General features: G+C 49.6%; 1 protein-coding gene across 3 annotated transcripts in view; it reads left to right on the forward strand.

The window, feature by feature from the left end:
- KIAA0513 (KIAA0513 ortholog) overlaps positions 1 to 22,572 on the forward strand; it is a 63,171-nt gene that overhangs the window by 3,656 nt on the left and 36,943 nt on the right. For 2 of the 3 annotated variants that reach the window (XM_012466110.2, XM_012466111.2), the window contains exon 1: positions 14,556 to 14,804. The exons of the other annotated variant lie outside the window; for it this stretch is intronic. The gene's annotated coding sequence lies outside the window, so the exon portion shown is untranslated. Of the gene's footprint in view, positions 1 to 14,555; positions 14,805 to 22,572 lie in introns of those variants that run through there. 3 annotated transcript variants of the gene reach the window in all.

The raw sequence follows: 22,572 nt of genomic DNA on the forward strand, positions 1-22,572 counted from the left end.
CGTGATCATGCCAGAGTGATCGTTTAGAAACTCTGAGTTAAATCGTGTCTCTCCCCAGCAGCATCCCAGGACCTTGGTCGACCAGGCTGACTGTGCAGGTGCTGACTGACCCTGCCTGTTTCTCCAGCCTCATTGACTGCCACTGTCATTCACGAAGGTTCCACCTTCTTCCTGGGCCTTGAGTGCCAAGATGACTCTGCCTCAGGGCCTTTGCACGGGCTGTTCCTCCCGTTTCTATGGCCAGCTTCCTGCCGTTCAGGTCACTGCTGTAGTATTATATCCTTAGTGAGACCTTCCCTAATAGTCAAAATAATGTTCCTTTTTCTTCTGGTCCTGCCCACTCACTCTGTCATATTACAGTGTTTTATTTTCTTCATAACAATATCAGAAATGACCTTGTTTATTGGAGAATGCTTTTACTAGAGACGGTCTAACCTAGCCTGGCTAGCAGACCACTGGGCAAGAGAATCCAGGCACTGGATAGACAGTAATGCCAGGTTTCATTCCTCTCAGGACTGCTCTAACCAAAAACCACAAACTGGGGGCTTAAAGCAACCGAAATTTATTCTCACAGTTCTGGAGACCAGAAGTCCAGAATTAAGGCATCAACGGGGTTGGTTCCTTCTTGGGGACTCAGAGGGAGACTCTGTGCCTCGCTTTCAGCTTCTGCTGGTGGCCAGTGATCCGTGATGTCCCCTCACTGGCAGCTGCGTCACCCCAGGCTCTGCCCCTGTGGTCACATGGCCTCCTTGTCCCTGTGTGTCTGTTTCCACTTCATGTCTTCTCCTGTGGGTCTGTGTCTCTTCTCCTCCAGTCGGATTGGACTTAGGGTCTACCCTACTCCATTATGACCTTCGCTTTTGTTCAGACAGTCTCTGTTGCCCAGGCTGGAGTGCAGGGTGTGATCTCAGCTCACTGCAACCACCGCCTCCCAAGTTTAAGTGATTCTCGTGCCTCAGCCTCCCATGTAGCTGGAGTTACAGGCACATGCCACCACACCTGGCTAGTTTTTGCATTTTGGGTAGAGACAGGGTTTTGCCATGTTGGCCTGGCTGGTCTCTAACTCCTGACCTTAAGTGATCCTCCTGCCTCAGCCTCCCAAAGTGCTGGGATGACCTCCTGTTAACTAATTACATCCACAGAGACCCTTTTTCCAGTGAAGTTCACAGGTTCCCTGGGTTAGAACCTCAACATATATTTTGGTGCCTGGAGGTTGGGAGTATGCCTAAATTCAGTCTTTTGGGGTGAGGGGCACCTAAATTCAATCTATAATGCCTTGCAGCTTGAAGGTGTAGTGACGTTTTGAAGGGAAAAATTAGCAGGAGGTGCTGGGCTATTTTTAGGGATAATGACAGGGATGTGGATGTTTTCATGAGAAGCGTTCATGAGCCTTACGATGTGATTTGCGAGGCAAATGCTGACTAGTGTACTTCACGGTGAAGAGGGCCAGCAAGCCAGCGACTTGCCCCAGGCCAGGCAGCTCCTGAGCAGTGACACCTCCTCACTTCTGACTGCAGAGCCCTCAGCTTCTTCACCCCTCCTGGCAGGGACGCCACAGCTGCTTCGGGTCAGGATGCAGGGTTTCTCTGATGCGCTCTGCAGGGGCCTGGAGAGATGATTCCCTTCCTTCGTGTTTTACTGCACTGGTCCTTGTAGTGGAGGAACAGCTCATCGGCGTCCAGCGGTGAAATAAATGGCGCGGCTGATAAGATGGTATTCCACTTAGGCGATGCTGCCCAGAGGCGGTGGCATCAACAGAAGCCTCCTCCTGCCAATTCGGAAGGGATGTTTACCAAGGACTTCAGAGTGCTGGGCTTCTGCGGCTGAGGTGTTACCAAGGATGAGCCCTCAGGGAGTTCACAGAGCAACTGTTCTCCCTTTGGGCCCGGGTTGGGGGAGGGGAGGGGTGGGAGTGGATAGGGCAGGACAGGTGCCAGCTGACTTATCTGTGACTGGCACCTGCACCTAGAGATGCCTCACCTCCTGACTGTCACCCAGATACCCAATATGCCCCAATCTTTATTTTTATTTTTATTTTTGACTAATATGTGCAGATGGTACCAAATTTAAATGATACAGAAAGAGATCGAGTGAAAAGTAGTTTGTCCCTCCCTGTCCACCCCCAGCTTCTCAGTTCCTCTCCCCATTGTCTGTTTCTTCTGTCCCCCTCCAGAGATCTGATGTCCTTTTAATGTCCCTGATTATCACCTGCCTCACCCCATGGGCAGTGCTCACCATCCCTCCCCTCAATCCTTCCTTCCTCCAACCTCGCCACAGCTCCTGACTGTTGTGACAGGTGACTTGTTTCCCCATGTTAAGAGCTGATGAGGCCAGGCGTGGTGGCTGACGCCTGTAATCCCAGCACTTTGGGAGGCAGAGGCATGTGGATCACTGGAGGTCAGGAGTTTGAGACCAGCCTGGCCAACATGGTGGAGCCCTCTCTGTACTAAAAGTATAAGAATTAGCCAGCCATGGTTGTGTACGCCTGTAAGCCCAGCAACTCGGGAGGCTGAAGCAGGAGAATCGCTTGAACCTGGGAGGCGGAGGTTACAGTGAGCCAAGATCGTGCCATTGCACTCCAGCCTGGGCAACAAGACCAAAACTCCATGTCAAAAAAAAAAAAAAAAAGAAGGAAAAGAAAGAGTTGATGACTGTACTCCTGCCAAGGAGTTTGTCTGGGAAAGGAAGGTGCTTAGCAGGAGCGAGTCTGTAGAGGTAAATGTGGGGCAAGAGTGTGGGGAAAGTGCTTTCATTTCTGGGGTGCTTTTCATAGTCTTGTGGCTTAGCCTTCACTAGGTAGGGCTTGCCCTGTCCAGGGCAAGTACAGAGGGCTCACGGGAAGGAAGGTGATGGGGGCAATTTATCTTATGTGGCTGAGGTATAAAAATAGCGTGGTCGTTATTATGGCTCATATTTATAGGGTTTCCTCTGTCCACACCCAGCTATGTGCCCAGTGCCTTATGGGGCTGTCACTTTAGCCCTCACAAAAACAGTATAAGATAGCCACAGTTACTGTCTCCATTTCACAGATGAGAAAACTGAGGCATAGAAAGGCGAAGTAACATGCCTCCATCACACAATGTGTGAGGGCAGCACAGGGGTCGGGGTAGCCTGCCTCTGGGCCTGGGTTCTCCGCCTCTCCCCTGAGCTGCCTCCCCTGGCAGAGTGCAGGTCACCTTTGAGACCCCCCATCAGTGCACACCAGAGACATGTGCTGTGCAGGGCACTGGGCCCCTAAGCCCCGCCCCACACCATGCACTTGCCTCTGCCCCTTCCCCAGGCCGAGCCGTCGGCTCCCCTGCCTCCTCTCGGCCCTCTGATTTCCACCTGGCTCTCAAAGCCCCAGGCCCCAGGACATCTTCCCGAGACCCCAGTTCTCTGAGTGTGCCCACGCAGTGCTGGATCTGTTCCCCGCCCCGTGGCAGGCGCCTGTCTCTTGCCCTGTTCACCACCCGTTCCTCCCTGAGCTGGTCAGAAGCGGTTCCGCAAGTCCTGTGCTGTCCTGCTGGTTCTTCTGTTCCCCAGGCCTAGCCCAGTGCCCAGCGGGGAGCAGGTGATGAAGAAACACTGGGGGCACAAACAGCTCATGGCTTAGGGAGCCCTGGTCTCCACCTGACTCTGCGGGGACCCTCCTCTCCCAGGCTGTAAAAGGAAGGCTTTGACCTCAAGTCTTCTAGCTTCAGAATCTCCCTCACTCATCTTACCCTGTTTGTTTTGTTTTTTTGTTTGTTTATTTGTTTTTAGAGATGAGATCTTGCTCAGTCGTCCTGGCTGGAGTGCAGTGGTGCAATCACGGCTCACTGCAGCTTCGACCTCCCTGGCTCAAGTGGTCCTCCCTGCTCAGCCTGCCAAGTAGCTGGGACTACAGGTGTGCGCCACTATCCCCGGCTAATTTATTTTTATTTTTTATTTTTAGTAGAAATGGGATCTTGCTATGTTGCCAGGCTGGTCTTAGACTCCCAGGCTCAAGCAGTCCTCCTGCCTTGGCCTCCCAAAGTGCTGGGATTGCAGGCATGAGCCACCACACCTGGCCTGCTTAGAGTGTTTAAACGGCCTTCTTTCTTCCTTTCTTTGTTTCTTTACCAGCTTATTGAGTATGTTTTAGATGTCATAACATTCTTCTATCTCAATTGTACAGTTCAGTGATTCTTAGTAACTTGACTGACTGGTGCAACTTTCATCATAATCTAATTTCACAGCGTTTCCATCACCCCATAAACAAAGCCCCGTTCCATTAGCAGTCTCTGCCCCCGCCTCCCATGCCTGGCCCCTGACAACCACTAATCCAGTTTTTGTCTCTGGAATCGCCCGTTCTGGGCATTTCATAAGCGTGATCCAGTATGTGGCCTTGTAATAGGTTCGTTTTTAGTTCATCGCTGTTGCAGGATGTGTCTGCGGTCTGTTCCTTTTTACTGTAGATGTTTGTGGTGATTGTCTAGTACTGGGAAGGAGAGCCTGTGCCTTCTGGCCCTCTGCACTCTGCTCCATCTGCCCTCTTGCAGATGGCATCTCTGTGCGTGGGGCGGGCGAGCGGGCGATAGCGCTCCTGGGTGTGCTTACTTGTGCCTCAGACCTTGCTTGACTTCTGCGGTGTTCCGGTACTGTCCTCTTTCTGTTCCGGGATCCAGTCCAGGGCACCACATTGCATGTGGTCACATCTGCCCTGCCCTGGGACAGCTGTCACCTTCCCTCGTTTCACACATGGTGTGGTGGTCTCCGTGTAACACGGGGTCTCATAGCTCCCCAAAAGGAAAGTGCGGTAGCGGCCGCCTGTGCGTGAGGTCCGCCGTGCACCGTAGAGGAAGACCCTTACTTGAGAAAATCCTGCTTTCGTTCCTGCAGGGGTTCTGGTGTTATTCCAGAAATGTTCTCCTGCCTCTAAATACCAGGAATGCACGGCCAGGACCCATTGCAAGGCAGGAACGATTTCTAGCCAAGGCTGATGGGAATGGTAAATTAGAAGAAAGAAAGGAGAGAGAAGGGGTTTTTTTTTTTTTTCTTAATGACTGAATCCATGTAGGAAAGCAAGCGCCTGGCAGACCGTTTTCTTCAGTGACATCCTTTTCCCTGCCAGGTGTGTTCTGCGACATTGTCCTGGCCTTTACATCACAGCCAGGCATGACTCACAAGCAGATGACTCACAGTGGCAAAAGTGACCAATTTGCTAGCAGAAAATGAGAATCTGGGAGCAGTGGAACAATGGAAAATGCCAGAGTCAGTGCGTGCGGACGGCTGCTGTGACGCTGGCATCCTCGAGTCAGGGGATGCTGGGTGAGCCTAGGAAGCTGGGATACAAAATGGGGCCCAGAAAGGAGGGCAGAAACCTCCTGAAGGAAGAGAAGCATGTTTTAAGTGAGTAGGAAGTATAGAGAGTGAGATAAAAGAATTCAGTCAGACCAAAGTCAGTGTCAAACCTAAGACTCCCTCACCCCAATTTTTAAAAAACTTAATTTGCAGTGGTTGGAAGGAAATAGAAAACCAGTTAATAGAGTGAAACTGGTGTAATCCTTGCTCTACTCAGTGAGAGGCAGATGATGTTGAACTTCATTACACACAACAGCATCACTCCTGGAATCCCAAGGCCCAGTTTGCATAATAAAAAACCGTTTATTAGTCTGCTCTTGTAGAATGAAGCAGTATTTTACATAATGAGAAATGTGATGGAAGTAGAATTAGCTCAGTCATCTATGCTATGGGAAGAAGTAGCATCTCTGACATCATCTCTCCCTCATCCGGGGAACCTGCCAAGTGAGCTGGAACGGCCCTGTGAGGCCACGCCTCCCACCTGTGGTCCTGTGTCTGTTCTTGCCAGCTTGCCAGCCCACCCTCCACACAGTGGCCAGAGTGCAGCATCTTTCCAAAATCAGATTCAGGTCATTCCCCAGGTTCCAACTCTCTAGTTGCTCCTGGGATGTGTTCCCACGTCTGTAACTTGGCCTGCAAGTCCCTGCTTCCATGGGCTGGTCCCTGTAGCCTCCCAGCCTCAGTTCCGTCCACCCTGCCTCAGGTGGACCCTCCGTCCACCCTATTCTGGATAGAATGGGCCAGGTTCATTCCCTTGAAGAGCACTGACTTTGCCTCTTTCCTGCGCTGGGCCCCAAGGCCTCCGGATCATAGTGACCTGCCTGCTTTTCAGGCTGAAGTTGCTCCTTGTTGCCAGCCACCTTCCCTAACCCAGCACAATCCAGCAAAAATATAAGGCACTCCACGTGTGTGATTTTAAATCCAGCGGTCATGTTAAACAAGTAAAGGTATCTGGCAATAGAATCTACTTTTTGGTTGGCCATGCACAGTGGCTTGTACCTATAATCCCAACACTTTGAGAGACTGAGGCGGGTGGATCACTTGAGGTCAAGAGTTCAAGACCAGCCTGACCAACTTGGAGAAACCCCATCTCTACTAAAAATACAAAAAATTACCTGTGTGTGGTGGTGGGTGCCTGTAATCCCAGCCACTGAGGAGACTGAGGCAGAAGAATCACTTGAACATGGTAGGTGGAGGTTGCAGTGAACCAAGATTGTGCCACTGAACTCCAGCCGGGGCAGCAGAGCCAGACTCAGTCTCAAAAATGAAAAGAATCTATTTGTTAATAGATTCTATTTAACCTAATATATCTAAAATGTTATTTCTACATGTAATCTGTATAAAAATTATTAATGAGATAGTTTACATAGTTTACATTCTCTTTTCTGTCTAAAGTCTGAAATCTGATGTGGTCAGCAGGTCACAGCTTGAACAACCCACACTTACGGGCTCATGGGCCACGTGTGGCCAGCGGCTCCGACAGTGGTCGGCACAGCTCTGACCTGTTAATAACTCATTTTGTTCATAGCATAGATGATGGCTATAATATCTTAGTTTGCTTTTTTGCTCTCTGACTAGAACATGAGCTCCCTGAGGGCAAGGCTTTTGTCTCTTTCACCTGGAGCAGTGCCTGGTACACTGCAGATGCTCGATAATACTTGTTGAGTGATTGAATGGATGGGTGGCCAAACACAAACTCTGGGTTCTCCGGCTGCTTTAGAGGCCACTGAGTAGTCAGTGCCATTGGGAGCCTATTTTAGCCAGGACCATTTAATGTCACAAGGTTCCTTGTAACCCAAAACACTGTTTTATGTAGGGACTTATGTGTCATCAAAGGTCCGTATGATTACTCTTTTTTATTTTTTTGAGACAGGGTCTTATTCTGTTGTCCAGGCAGGAGTGCAGTTGCACGATCAGGGCTCATTGCATCCTCAACCTCCTGGGATCAAGTGATCCTCCTGCCTCAGCCTCCTGAGTAACTGGGACCGTAAGTGTGTGCCAACATGCCCAGCTAATTTTGTCTTTTGTAGAGATGGGGTTTCACTAGCAATGGGGTTGCCCATGCTGGTCTTGAATTCCTAGGCTCAAGTGATACTCCCACCTCAGCTTCCTGAGTAGCTGGGACTACAGATGCGCGCTACCGTGCCTGGCTAATTTTTGTATTTTTTGTAGCAATGGGGTTTCGGCCAGGCTGGTCTCAAACTCCTGACCTCAAGCGATCCCCCTCCCTTAGCCTCCCAAAGGCATGATTAATCTTTATTGGGTTTCTTTTGGGAGGGTGATGGTGATACGAAAGAGAGAAGGGTGTTCTTTTGTTTGTTGTGTTTTTTTTGGAGATGAATCTCTCTCTGTTCCCCAGGCTGGAGTGCAGTGGCACAATCTTGGCTCACTGCAACCTCTGCCTCCCAAGTTCAAGCCATTTGCCTGTGTTGGCCTCCTGAGTAGCTGGGATTACAGGTATGTGCCACCACACCCGGCTAATTTTTTTATTTTTAGTAGAGACGGGGTTTCACCTTGTTGTCCAGGCTAGTCTTGAACTCCTGACCTCAGGTGATCCACCCACCTCTTCCTCTCAAAGTGATGGGATTACAGGCGTGAGCCACCACACCCAGCCAGAGAAGGGTTTTCAACAAGAAGCAAGTCCAGAGATTGAGATTCTTTGGAGCTGTCGTTTGGTGTTAATGTAGGTCAGGATTTTTCAGCTGGAGACATTTGCGGTTGTGACAACTCGGGGGTGCTTCTGCCATCTAGTGGGTGGAGGCCAGGATAGTCGCAAGCATCCTATAGTGCCAGGGCAGCCCCCACCACAAGGAATTATCCAGTCCAAATGTTAACAGTGCCATTGTCAAGAAACCCCACTGTTGGCTGGGTGCGCCTGTAATCCCAGATACTCAGGAGGCTGAGGTGGGAAAATCACTTGAACCCAGGAGGCGGAGGTTGCAGTGAGCTGTGATTGCACCATTGTACTCCAGCCTGGGTGACAGGGCAAGACTCTGTCTCACAGAAAAAGAAAAAGAAAAAAGAAAAGCAGCTCCACATTTGTTGCTGTCTCGGAATTGTCTCTGGTAACGTCAGGAAGGTTTTTAGTCTCAGGAAACTTGACATCTTTTCACTCTCTTCTCTCCGTTCAGGTTAAACCCTTCCCAGCCTATCATTGCTTTTCCCAAAAGCATGGACCAAATGGGAGCCGCCTGCGGCCAAAGCATTTAAGATGAAAGAAAATTGGCTCCATTTTTAAACTGCAGATGAGAATTTTGCAGAGAAGCCATCTAGAGAAGCGTGTGCCTTGAGAACTGTGGATCGGTACACTTAAAGCAGCCCTCGGACCTGTCTAGGTACCCTTGGAGCAAAACGGCCGCAGAAACCTCTTTCTTTTCACTCACATGCAAGTTAACATCTGCCAACTCCACCATTTCCAGGCTCCTCAGAAGTGCATTTGCATATTGCAAAGCAGGACTGGAGTGCAGAATGTGATGTATTTTAATTCTTGTTATATATTAAGGTCCCCTAAATAAGAATTCAGCTCCCATTTTATTATGGGTAGAAAAGTGGTTGATTATATATGTTTCAGTTTTACGGTTTGGGGGAATACTTCCAAATATAAACTGAAGTTGTGCTAGACTAGGCAGTACTTTTTTAAACCTTCCCGAGTCTCCAACTAGGTCGGAATAAGTCTGAATTAGCCGTGTGGGGGGTGGCAGACCACCTGACGCCTGCCACTTGGCGCCAACTGTTTCCTCCGTCCGGAATATCTTCCGTTGTATGACTGGCAGGCTCAGGCTTCTACCAGATTTCACCCAAAGAACGCAGCCCTTTGAAACCGCCCCAGGCAGAGTGGAGTTCTACTTCTGGGCTCCCACTGACACCTGCGTCCTGGAGTCAGAGCACATGGCTGTCATCTTTTCTGTATGTGTCTGTCTGGATTGTGCTTGGGAAAGGAAGTGTAGTGTCCTGTTCATCTTTGTCTCCTGAGATTTATCATGGTTCTGGTACTTGATAGGGGCTTAAAGGTGGTTGCCAAGTGAATAGCTTGAACTCAACTAAGTAACAACTTTTATCTGTTTACGCGGGCGCTGCCTCCATCTGTGAGGCAGGAAGTGGCAGAGAGGCAGCAGCTGTCCTCTTCAGCCTCAGGTGGTGAAATTCCTGGACTTGGCACTGATCAGGAGGTGACAAGCCACCCAGGGGCAGGAGTGATGCTGGGTTCCCCTGTTGTCTGTGTTACCCAGCTGGTGACACAGTGGGCAGGAAGTGGGGGTTCTGGGCCCATGTGAGGAAACTATCACATGACTTTGGAGATACAGCTTCGCCTTGTCACTTCACCCTCTGGGCTTCAGTGTCCTGCTCTTGAAACGATTCTCAGGAATCCCCTTCACTGCCCACTCCTGTCCCTTCCTCATCTGTCCGCCAAGCTCCTACCCATTTGCCAGAAGCCCGAAGTCTCATGTAACCCTAACATCTTGGGATTTTATTTGAGTAACACAAAGTCTAGAGTTCCTTAGTACATAGCTATTTTGTTCCCACTTCTTTGCAAACATCCTTTATTCTCTTATAATAACAAGTCTCGCGGGCTGGGCATGGTGGCTCACGCCTGTAATCCCAGCACTTTGGGAGGCTGAGGCAGGTGGATTACGAGGTCAAGAGATCGAGACCATCCTGGTCAACATGGTAAAACCCCCGTCTCTACTAAAAATACAAAAAATTAGCTGGGCATGGTGGCGTGTGCCTGTAGTCCCAGCTACTCAGGAGGCTGAGGCAGGAGAATTGCCTAACCCAGGAGGCGGAGGTTGCGGTGAGCCGAGATCGCACCATTACACTCCAGCCTGGGTAACAAAAGCGAAACTCCGTCTCAAAAAAAAATAATAATAAATAACAAGTCTCTTTAATAACATTCATCTCTTTTCTTTTGGCAGCGAGTAACTTCTGTGAAAGCCCAGTATTTACGGGTGGGAAGTGCTAAGCCCTCCTTGTTTGTCAGTCTCTCCTAACGTGGGAAATAGAGAAGTTCAGATACTTTGGGTGGAGTGTCAAATTGCTGATCACATATGGCCTGTGTGTCTCCCAGATGGGGAGACCTAGAGGTTGAGTCTTTTCCCACGGCTCTTGGTAGAGGGAGTGTTAGTCCACCCCAGTGTACTACAACTGTTTGAAGGGTCCTTATCCATCTACCAAATGAGCAAATGGGGGCAGGGTCCTTGTCCATACCCGCAATATTGCAAGGCTGTGGACTCCAGCTCTGCGTGGGTTTATCTGGACACTTCCATCTTGGCTCTCTGGCCTTAGGCAACTGTTTAACCCTTTTAAGCCTTGAAGTTTTTTCCTCCATAAAGTGGGGATAATAGTCTTAGCTCATATGTTACTAGAGAATTAAATCAGATAATTAGTGACTGGTGCGTAGGGAGTATACAATAAATGTGAGTTGTAGTTATTATCTAATTATTAAAAAGTAGTAAATAATGGTAATGCTGAGCGTTGTGGAAAAGAACAGTCCAGACCAGCGTGGCTCCCTACCAGCACTGCCCTGTGCAGAGGCAGCGGCAGAACTTTCTGTAGGGCATTAGTGCCAGGCCTCAGCATGGCACTCGGAGACAGGCAGCCTTCTGAGATTCCCTGAGAGGGAGGAGCAGAGACTTTTGCGATGTTTGGAAGTGCCATCCTTTTATTCAAATATAAGTTTCTAAGGAAAAAATATTTTAGGAAACTGTGACTGTATGTAGCTTCTATAATGGGTGGGATAAATGTCTTTATTTTTAACAACTACGAGGTTTATAAACAAGTGGTGCAAAAGAGAATTTTTATTTATTTTTATTTTTTTTGAGATGGAGTCCCACCGTGTCACCCAGACTGGAGTGCAGTGGCGCGATCTCAGCTCACTATAACCTCCACCTCCCAGGTTCAAGCAATTCTGCTGCCTCAGCCTCATGAGTAGCTGGGATTACATGCATGAGCCACCACGTCTGGCTAATCTTTGTATTTTTAGTAGAGACGGGGTTTTGCCATGTTGGTCAGGCTGGTCTTTGAACTCCTGACCTCATGATCCCCACCCACTTTGGCCTTCCAAAGTGCTGGGATTACATGCATGAGCCACCACGTCTGGCTAATCTTTGTATTTTTAGTAGAGACGGGGTTTCGCCATGTTGGTCAGGCTAGTCTTGAACTCCTGACCTCAAGTGATCCACCCACTTCAGCCTCCCAAAGTGCTGGGATTACAGGCATGAGCCACCTTGCGTGAGCCACCGTGCCTGGCCTCAAGTAAGGCATTTCAATCCATTAAACATCACTTCCTGGCTGGGTGTGGTGGCTCACACCTGTAATCCCAGCACTTTGGGAGGCTGAAGTGGGTGGATCACTTGAGGTCAGGAGTTCAAGACCAGCCTGGCTAACATGGCGAAACCTCGTCTCTGCTAAAAATACAAAAAATTAGCCAGGCGTGGTGGCCGCAATTGCACCATTGCACTCCATCCTGGGCAAGAAGAGCGATGAAACTCTGTATCAAAAAAACAGAAATGCTTTACTTGAACCTTCTTGCCTGTAGACTGGCGTGAACGTGTTCCGTCTTTGTTTACTAGAAACCTCAGTAGGACAGAAAGAAGGAAGCCTGTGTCTCTTTCCATTTGTGGTCACTCATTAAGTTCTCTGTGGCTTGGGCCCTTGTGCCGTCAGCAGTGAAGACACCGGGTCAGTCGCATCGGTTTGTAATAGAGAGGAGGTGAGCCAGTGGTGCTCACTACGTGCGCAGCGACCCGAGTCCCCAGGAAGGCACAGCGAGTGTCCCCTTGGTGATCTAGGGCAGGCCGCAGTGTTCAGCAAGGTGACTCAGAAATCAGTCCCCTCGTAGCATCCCATGTTGGGGACATGTTGACATTGTTTCCTTTCTTGGGGCTCTGAGTGAGATTCCTTCTGTTCTGACAGCTCTGGAAACGGTCTCTGTCCTTCCACCACCACAAAATAATGCTTCTCTCTCTCTTTTTTTTTTTTTTATGAGATGGAGTCTCACTCTGTCACCCAGACTGGAGTGCAGTGGCGCCATCTCGGCTCACCGCAACCTCTGCCTCCTGGGTTCAAGCGATTCTCCTGCTTCAACCTCCTGAGTAGCTGGGATTACAGGTGCATGCCACCACACCCAGCTAATTTTTGTATTTTTACAAAATTACAAGATGGGGTTTCACCGTGTTGGCCAGGCTGGTCTCGAATTCCTAACCTCAGGTGATCCGCCTGCCTTGGCCTCCCAAAGTGCTGGGATTACATGAGTGAGCCATCATGCCCAGCCCCAAGGACCAGGTTTTAAGAATGGGAAAGGGAATTCCTGGAATTAGGATCTACTTTGAAGAGTCAGTGGTCCTAAGTCCCTGTCAGGCGAGGGACCAGGTTCCGCCCCGTGTGTTGGCCGCTGCTCCAGCCTGTGCAGGCTACGTGGACAAGTGCTACCTTCAGCACCAGCGGGCACCTCACAAGGCTTTGCGGAGCTCCTGTGAGTGGCCCACTTCCGTCTGTCCGTCTGTCCGTCTGGCTTGGACTTTCTGTACTTATCCTAGACACATGGCTGTGCTGCTGCAGGGCCAGGCAGATGACGGGAACTGATAACACATGTCTCAAAGGACAGCCACCTGAGGAAGGGTCCGTAGGAAATGTCGCAGGGGTAGGTCGTATCGCAGCCCTGGGAACGAGCTGGGGCATTGCTGTTGATCTTGCCTGTGTTCTGACTTTCTGCATTGATGGGGTCGCTTCACCCCTTCCCTTGGTCTCTGGCCGTTTGAACTTTATATAGAAAGCTGAGGAGTCACTTGTGTGGGGCTATCTCTTGTGAGTGTCTTTCCACGTGCCATGTCTCTTTCTGCTGTGCAGCTGCACCTTTTACACGTGGCCATTCTCTTAGCAGTTTCTTACCCTGTGCAGTTTAAAACAAACATCTTACCTGACCCAGAGTGCTTTCTACATGCCTGTGACTCGTTTCTCCTTACAGAGGATGGAAAAACTCAGGGCTCTGGTACTGTGAACTCCCTAAATTCTCCCGCCTCCTTTCCCACGTACCCTGCTGCTCAGCCCACCGCTGACAAGCATCAGCCCAGTGGAAGCCCATCTGCTCTGCCTTCGTCAGTTCTATTCCCCCTCGGTTATTTTTCATGTTCCTCATTCTCGCAAGAAAGAATCCCTTTTGGCCAGGCGGAGTGGCTCACGCCTGTAATCCCAAAACTTTGGGAGGCCGAGCTGGGAGGATCACCTGAGGTCGGGAGTTCAAGACGAGCCTGACCAACATGGAGAAACCCCATCTCTACTAAAAATACAAAGTTGGCCGGATGTGGTGGTGTAATCCCAGCTACTCGGAGGCCGAGGCAGGAGAATCACCTGAACCCAGGAGGCGGAGGTTTTGGTGAGCGGAGATCGTACCATTGCACTCCAGACTGGGCGACAAGAGCAAAACTGTTTCAAAAAAAAGAATCCCTTTCCTTCTGTGGATGGGCAGCCTGTCTGTAGGCTGGTGCCATCCTTTGAGGCCAACTGATGGCACACACTGAGAGGAAGCCTAGGTCCAGCCTGAGCTCGTCAGGAAGGCGTGCAGCCCAGGCCTCTCTTCGTGTTCACTGACTGTCATCCTCATTCTGGGTTGAGCCTATCTAGTGGGTTTTTACAATTTCCGTTACTGTATGTTTAGTTTGAAGTTTTCCCTTTGGTTCACTTTTATACCTTCTGTTTCTTTCCTGAGATTTTGGATCACTCTGTTAGGTCAGATAAGCTGTTGATCATCTTTTCCAGTGCGAGTTGAGGATACTCATCTTCTTTGTATGCTGAGTGGTTCTAGATTGGTCCTGAACGTTCTGAATATGACCTTAGGAAACTGGGGGTCTTGATTCAGTCCTCCGGAGAGTTGTTGGTACCGTGGTTTTAGCAGGCACTGCAGCAGCTTGGGTTCAGGTGCTCAGTCCCTACCGTTCTGCGGTGGGTTTTGGTGCCGTTTTCCAAGCCTGTGTCCGCCCTTCTGATCTGTCCGCTGTGTAGCACTCCATGGCCTGTCTGGGCCCTGGGCATTCAGCACTCAGGGTCTGTGCTTGAGGGCTCTGTTTACTTATGCCTCACTCAGGGTTGAGCCCAGGAGCTCATAACAACTTTACGGGATTGTTTTCCCACGCTCCTCCCTCTCTGCGGTCTCCCTAGTACTTTGTGGGGCCCTGGACCTCCCATCTTCACCCCTGCAGCCGGGAGGCAGGGCTGTAGTTAGCGGCTCCGCTGTGCTTGCCGTGACGCAGCTTACTTTTGTGGCCAAGGAAGAAGAGGACACAGAGAGAAAAAGCCAGCAGGGTTTTCACCCTCTTCGGACCGCAGCTCCTCCAGCTGGAAAGGAAGGTTCCCTCTCTCAGAGCTTCAGACACCTGCAGGCTCACCACTGCCGGCGCCGTCCCTGTCCCACCTCTGCTACTGTGGAATTGCCTGGGGACCAGGGCACCAGAGAGACAGGGAGAAAGGAAAAAGCCCAGCGATCTGGCCCACCGTCTCAGAACCAGGTGACCCCCCTCCTGTTACTAGAGGCTTCTCCTGGAGCCCCCGGGCACACACGTGCTTGCCTCTGTGTATCGGGTTGTATTTTGTGCATGCAGGGGATACCAGGGTCAGGGACAAGGCAAACTCACCGCAGCCTTGCTGGCAGCTCAAATTCTGGTCGTCAGCCCTCTTCTATCTGCTACTGGTGGATTCTCGGAGGCCTCAGTGGCTACTCTGTGTGTCTTTGTCTAGCCTTTTAGCCACATTCAGTGGGCAGGGCAGGGTCCGGGGGCGGTGCTTACTCCCTGTGCAGTGGCCATAAGGAAACCAGAACCTAATCATTCACCCTCTATTTCATTCCTGACTTCCTCATTTCTTTGTTTAATCTAGATGTTATTAAACAAAGAAATGAGGAAGTCAGGAATGAAATAGAGGGTGAATGATTAGGTGAGAGGGAGCGGAAGCACCTGATATGCAGGATTACGTGGGCTTCAGGGCCATCCCCTAACTCCCGTGCCCATCTTTCCTTGTGCGCCTTGCAGAGGGAGGAGGGAAGCCCTCCACACCCACCCCGCATTCCAGGATGAGATGAAGGCTTCGGCTGGCAGCTCAAGGGCCTATCCTCTCTATGGGGAGTGTCAGAAAACGTATAGATGGAGAAATGAAAGGGGTTTCTGAGAGTCAAGAGTCTTTTTGTTGTTGTTGTTGTTTAATGAGATGGAGTTTCACTCTTGTTGCCCAGGCTGGAGTGCAATGGCGTGATCTCTGTTCACTGCAACCTCCGCCTCCCAGGTTAAAGCGATTCTCCTGCCTCAGCCTCCCAAGTAGCTGGGATTACAGGCATGCGCCACCATGCCCAGCTAATTTTGTATTTTTTGCAGAGACTGGATTTCACCATATTGGCCAGGCTGGTCTCGAACTCCTGACCTCGTGATCTGCCTGCCTCAGCCTCCCAAAGTGCTGGGATTGCAGGCGTGAGCCACTGTGCCCAGCCCAAGAGTCTTTAATCCATGATATCAAGTGTCTGTATCCAGGTAGTCCTCCATGTGCAGAGCGTCATGCTGCAGAACTGGATCTGGGCTTGATAAAGAATTCAGTGTCTCAAAGCAGATCTCTCTCTCTCTTCCCTCTTTTTCTCCAAAAGCAAAGCTTTTATTGCAAGAATGATTATTGCTTTGTTAAAAGACTTTCTCAAGCTGGACACAGTGGCTCACGCCTGTAATCCCAGCACTTTGGGAGGCTGAGATCGGAGGGTTGCTTGAGCCCGGGAGTTCAAGGCTGCGGTGAGCCAAGATTGTGCCACGGCACCCTAGCCTGGGTGACAGAGCGAGACTCTGTCTCTAAATCATAGTAATGGTGATAATAATACTAATCAAATATTGTTAAGCATGTTTCAACCAGATAAGGGAGGATTTCAGATGACAAATGACCTGTAGAAAACAGTAGAACACAGTAACAATCTTCTGATTTCTCTGCATTGAGGGGCAGGCTTTGGGTTGGCCATGGCCCATAGGGAGGTGGGTAGTGTTGGGGAAATTAAGAAAGCCTCAGCAAAGGTGTAGGGCATGTGTGAGCGGGAGAGAGAGAAAAGCGGCCTGAAGAGGGCAGATGTTTTGTCTTGAAGGAACCAGCGCGAGTGCATCTGTGAGGTTACTCCTGCACCGTGGCTGTGTCCCCTCTGCCTTTGTCCCCTGCAGAACTGCGTGGGCAGCTTTGAGCAGCTCCAGATTGCAGAGCACCTTGGCCCCCAGCCAGAGACGGCAGGTGTCACGGGTAGGCGGGTACAGATTCTATTGGCTCTTGAGCAGAGGGCTCACTGTGGCCCACCAGGCCATCCCTGGATCCAGGAGAATTTGCCAGTCTTTCCTCCCACAGAGGCTCAGGTGTCCTTGGCACACAGCTCTTAGCTTCGGCCCTTCTTGGGCCCACTGGGAGCCAACCACCAAGCCCAAGGAGAATGGAGGTTGGTTCCATCCCCCCTCAGCTACCTTGGGTTCTGATACTGTTTGGATCTGCGTCCCCCGCACATCTCAAGTCGAATTGTACTCGCCAGTGTTGGAGGTGGGAGGCTATTGGATCATGGGGACAAATTTCTCATGAATGGTTAGCACCATCCGCCTTGGCACTGTCCTGGAGATTGTGAGTGAGTTCTCATGAGATCTGCTTGTTTAAAAGCGCATGGCATCTCCCCTCGTTCTCTCCCTTGCTCCAGCTCCTGCCATGTAAGACCTGGCTCCTCCCTCTTGGCCTTCCACTGTGTTCATAAGTTTCTCCCCAGAAGCCAAGCACATGCCAACATCGTGTTTCCTGCACAGCCTGTGGAGCCAATTAAAACCTTTTTCTTTATAAATTACCCGGTCTTGGGTATTTCTTTACAGCAGTGCCAGAATGGCCTCATTTACATTCCTTTTTATATTTTTTTCTTGAGACGAAGTCTTGCTCAGGCTGGAGTGCAGTGGCACGATCTTGGCTCACCGCAACCTGTGTCTCCTGGGTTCAAGTGATTCTCCTGCTTCAGCCTCCTGAGTAGCTGGGATTACAGGCGCCTGCTACCACGCCTGGCTAATTTTTTGTATTTTTAGTAGAGACGAGGTTTCACCATGTTGGCCAGGCTGGTCTTGAACTCCTGCGCCTGGCCTCATTTACATTCTTAAAGCCTGAGTCCTGCATCTTTTAGGGAGCCTCTCCCAGTCCAGTAATTTAGTGCCACCGTCTCCATGCCAAGGGGTTCGGGCAATATACGTTTATCTTGCCAATTTACAGGAAAGAATGGAAAGCCAGGTCCGTCTCTATTCGAATTGAATTCAGCTGTCCCAGAGTCGGCCATTGGCTCCTTTGGTGAAAGAAGTGCAGCTGGTCACCCAGGGAGGCCGTGCCTTGAGATGGATTCTAACACCGGGTTGTAGTGGGACCAGCTCAGTCAATGGTGATAGCTGATGGTAAACAATCCATCAGCCCGTGCTGAAACCCATCAGTCTCAGTGCCTGAAACTCGAGGGCCCAACCCTCAACTCAGGAATTACTTAGGACCAATTAAACAATGCCTAAGGTGCGAAGTATACATCTAGGTGCTTGTGTGAGGTGACTGGAGTTGGGACTTAGAACAACTTTTGAAGAAACAAGAAATTTCAAAGACTCCTACTCTGGAGGAGTTGTTGATTGGTTGATTGATTTTTATTCTTATTGTTTTTTTTTGAAATGGAATCTCACTCTGCCAGGCTGGAGTGCAGTGGCGCGATCTCAGCTTACTGCAACCTCCGCCTCCCAGGTCCAGGCAATTCTCCTGCTTCAGCCTCTAGAGTAGTTGGGACCACAGGCACAGGCCACCATGTCCGGCTAATTTTTTTTTTTTTAGTAGAGATGGGGTTTCACCATGCTGGCCAAGCTGGCCTCAAACTCCTGACCTCATGATTGGCCCACCTTGGCCTCCCAGAGTGCTGGGATTACAGGCGTGAGCCACTGCGCCCAGCCAATGTTTGTATTTTTAGTAGAGAAGGGGTTTCACCATGTTGGCCACGCTGGTCTGCCTGACCTCAAGTGAGCCTCTTGCCTCAGCTTCCCAGAGTGCTGGGATTACAGGTATTAGCTGCCGCCCCCGGCTGAGCTGTTGATTTATAACCACGGAATTCCTTTTCCTCCCTCCCTGATCCACTGGGGGCTGACTCAGCCCCTTGTTTCTCAGCAGTGTGCTAGAGTAGGGTTTGTTTTGGAGCCTTGTGCACTGTTGCTGAGTCAAGGAAGGCAGTGGCAGTACTGTGTGCTCCGTGCCATGGGGAGTGTCCCCTGCACTGCCAGCCGTGTCCCCAGCACTTAGCACAGAGCCCACCCTTCACAAGGGTTTACAGATGGACCCAGTGGGTCAGGTGCAGTAGTTCATGCCTATAATCTCAGCACTTCAGGAGGCCAAGGTGGCAGGATCACTTGAGCCCAGGTGTTTGAGACCAGCCTGGGTAACACAGTAAGACCCCATCTCTACAAAAAAATTGTTAAAAAAAATTAGCCAGGTGCAACTACTTGGGAGGTTGAGGTGGGAGGATCACTTGAGTCCAGGAATTTGAGGTTAACGTTGAGCTATGATTGTACCACTGCACTCCAGCCTAGGAGACGGAGTGAGACCCTGTCTTTTAAAAAAGGAAGAAAAAGGACTCAGTTGAAGCCATACTTTTGTGAGGTCATCTTTGTGGAGAACTTAACACGTTTTATTCTCCCACTGGGTTGGGGAACCAGCAGATGGCCCCTTATCTCTTTTTCCTGTGAACCGTGAACCAAATTTAGTTGTTTTCCTCTTCCCGGAGGTCATAAAATAGGACCTATCTTTGGATATAACCGTTATGACAGTTTTAGTGGAGACGAACCGCATTAAGCTTTGTAAAACGTTATCTCAGGAGGGAAATGGCAGGAAACCCTAGAGGTCCAATGGCCTCTCCCTGTTAATAACCTGTTAACAAGCAGAGATCCCCATTCCCATCCCCACTTCCCCCAAAAGGAGCCTCCAGAGGACGGTTCCGGTTGGTGGTGGCTGCAGCCGTGCTGGGACTCACTGGCAGACTCAGCTCCCGCTCCGAGCCACGTAGAATCATACCATCTGCCTCCTCGTTGCACAGCAACTCTCAACACGCTTAAAGACCACCGTCCTGGCAAGGTATGGTGGCTCATGCCTGTAATCCCAGCACTGTGGGAGGCTGAGGTGGTTGGATCACGAAGTCAGGAGTTCGAGACCATCCTGGCCAACATGATGAAACCCCGTCTCTACTAAAAATACAGACATCAGCCGGGCTTGGTGGTGCACACATGTAATCCCAGCTACTTCGGAGGCTGAGGCAGGAGAATCACTTGAACCCAGGAGGCAGAGGTTGCAGTGAGTCGAGATCACCCACTGCACTCCAGCCTGGCGACAGAGCAAGACTCTGTCAAAAAAAAAAAAAAAGGATCACTGTCTTGTCTCCTATGTTAGTTACCCCCATGGTAAATTTCAACTTTCTCACCCTGGCTTGTGTGATATGGTGATTAGACTCCCTAACAATACTGGCGGGCTTTGTTTGGGATTTCTTTGGATGCTCTCCGGATTCTTGGTAGCTCTTGCCTTTTCCCTTTCATCATTTTTTTTTAAGAGATGGTGTCTTGCTGTGTTGCCCAGGCTGGTCTCAAACTCCTGGGCTCAAGCCATCCTCCTGCCCCCACCTCCCCAAGTGCTGGGATTCCAGGCATGAGCCATTGTGCCTGGCCTCCTTTCATCATTTTTTAAGTATGACAAGCACTTATTAAATTAAAATGCCTTCATAAGGTTATCCTTTTTAAAATGATGCATTGGCCAGATGTGGTGGCTCACGCCTGTAATCCCAGCACTTTGGGAGGCCGAGGCAGGTGGATCACCTAAGGTCAGGAGTTCGCAACCAGCCTGGCAAATATGGTGAAACCCCGTCTCTACTAAAAATACAAAAATTAGCCAGGTGTGGTGTCAGGCACCTGTAATCCCAGCTACTAAGGAGACCAAGGCACGAGAATCGCTGGAACCCATGAGGCGGAGGTTGCAGTGAGCTGAGATTGTGCCATTACACTCCAACCTGGGCAACAAGAGCAAAAACCTGTCTCAAATAAATAAATAAATAAATAAATAAATAAATATAAATAAAACGATGGATCCTAATGGGTTTCTTTGGGCTTAAGGATTGAGGATAACAGTATAGATTCTTGGACGTGGCTAATCACGGTATTGCTGTGGAACATTGATCATTTCTCCTGAGGCGTGGAATTGAACAGAATGTTCCAGGAGCATTCTGATCAGCAGAAGCAGAGTGAGTGACATCACTGTGGTTTGGGGTCCGGTGCTTTTGTCCATGCATCTGAAGATCAGTTCAGAGTTTGTTGTTTTTGTTAGCTCCAAACGTGTTGACTCAGTGAGAGCACCATCAAGCAGCGAGCTGCCTGCCAGTATTGTGCTTGTGTGACTTCGGATCAGATTTTTATGTATCCATTTTTTGAGACAGAGTATCGTTCTTTCACCCAGGCTGGAGTGCAGCTCCCTGCAACTTCCGCCTCCTGGGTTCAAGCCATTCTCTTGCCTTAGCCTCCCGAGTAGTTGGGATTGCATGTGCCCATCACCACGCCCAGCTAATTTTTGTAGTTTTTAGTAGAAATGGGGTTTTACCATGTTGGTCAGTCTGATCTCAAACTCCTGACCTCAGGTCATCCACCCACCTCAGCCTACCTAAGTGCTGGGATTACAGGCATGAGCCACTGCGCCCAACCTGGATCAAAGTTTTAGACAAACTCTCTGATCATTTATGAGTTATTGGAGGGCAGATACCGTGTTGTTTCTGCATCATGCCTGGTACACGGAAGGTACTCAGCAAATGCTTAGTGAATGAATGAATTTCCTAGCCAGAAGCATCTTTTAGACCCAGCACATTGCTGCAGTCTGCCAAAATTTTTCTGGGTCTCGATTGTGTCATTCTGTAAGTTAACTATATCTCTTGGTTTCATGTTCCCCACATTCTCTATCAACATGTTATTTGCATTCATATCTGAATAATTAATAAGCATGTGAGAATAGGCCTGGACTAGAGTTTGCCCCGTTAGGGATAGAGACATCCTTCCAAGTTGACTCTCTGGGTAAGGCAACTCAGCTATCATGATTTATCAAACTTAACAACTCATCAATTCTAAGATTCATCTTTATTTTATACATTACTAAGAAAGATTACTTGAGCACAGGAGTTCAGAACCAGCCTAGGCAATATAGTGAGACCTTGTCACTACAAAAAAATTGTTTTTAATCAGCTGGGTGTGGAGGCACATGCTTACAGTCCTAACTACTCAGGAGGCTAAGGTGAGAGGATCACTTGAGCCCAGGAGGTGGAGGTTGCAGTGAGCTATGATTGTGCCACTGCACTCCAGCCTAGGTGACAGAGTGAGCCACTGTCTTAAAAATGAAGATTAAACACTGCCATTTAAACTATTGCATGTTTTCTTGTCACTTAGAATTTTTATTCTATCCTTATTGAAAGAATGTCATTTAGAATCACTTAGACATAGATTATTATCATGTATCACTTGGTCCATAATAAAGAAGAAAATATAAGCAACATAAATTGTTTAAAATACTTCAAAAGCTTCTTCACATTCAGAGGCCCATATTTCTGAAGTTATCTCAGTGCCATTGAAATCCATGTTGCTTTCTTTTTTTTCTTTTGAGATGGAGTCTCATTCTGTTGCCCAGGCTGGAGTGCAATGGCCGCAATCTCGGCTCACTGCAACCTCCGCCTTCCGAGTTCAAGCACTTCTCCTACCTCGGCCTCCTGACTAGCTGGGACTACAGGTACACGCCACCATGCCTGGCTAATTTTTGTATTTTTAGTAGAGACAGGGTCTCACCGTGTTGGCCAAGCTGGTCTCGAACTCTTAACCTCAAATGATCCACTGTCGTCAGCCTCGCAGAGTGCTGGGATTACAGGCATGAGTCACCACACCCGGCCGAAATCCATGTTTCTATGGTATCATCCTGTCACCAGCAGTGTGCCCTTCCCAAACTGTGCCATCCATTTACCTTTGGGGAGGCCTAAAGGGGATGTCAGTGTTCTCCGTCTTGGCGAGGATGGTGGTTGCATAGGCATATTCACTTTGTGAGGGTTCATTGAGCAGCATCATTATGATTTAGGCACTTTTTGGATTTTATTTTATCTTTGAGTCAGGGTCTTACTCTGTTACAAAGGCTGGGTTGCAGTGGTGCAATCTCGGTTCACTGCAACCTCTGACTCCTGGGCTCAAGCAATCCTCCCACCTCCACCTCCTG

Source organism: Aotus nancymaae, unplaced genomic scaffold (genome assembly GCF_030222135.1).
Source record: "Aotus nancymaae isolate 86718 unplaced genomic scaffold, 86718_ANA_hifiasm-v0.15.2.pri h1tg000030l, whole genome shotgun sequence".
NCBI classification, from domain to species: Eukaryota; Metazoa; Chordata; class Mammalia; order Primates; family Aotidae; genus Aotus; species Aotus nancymaae.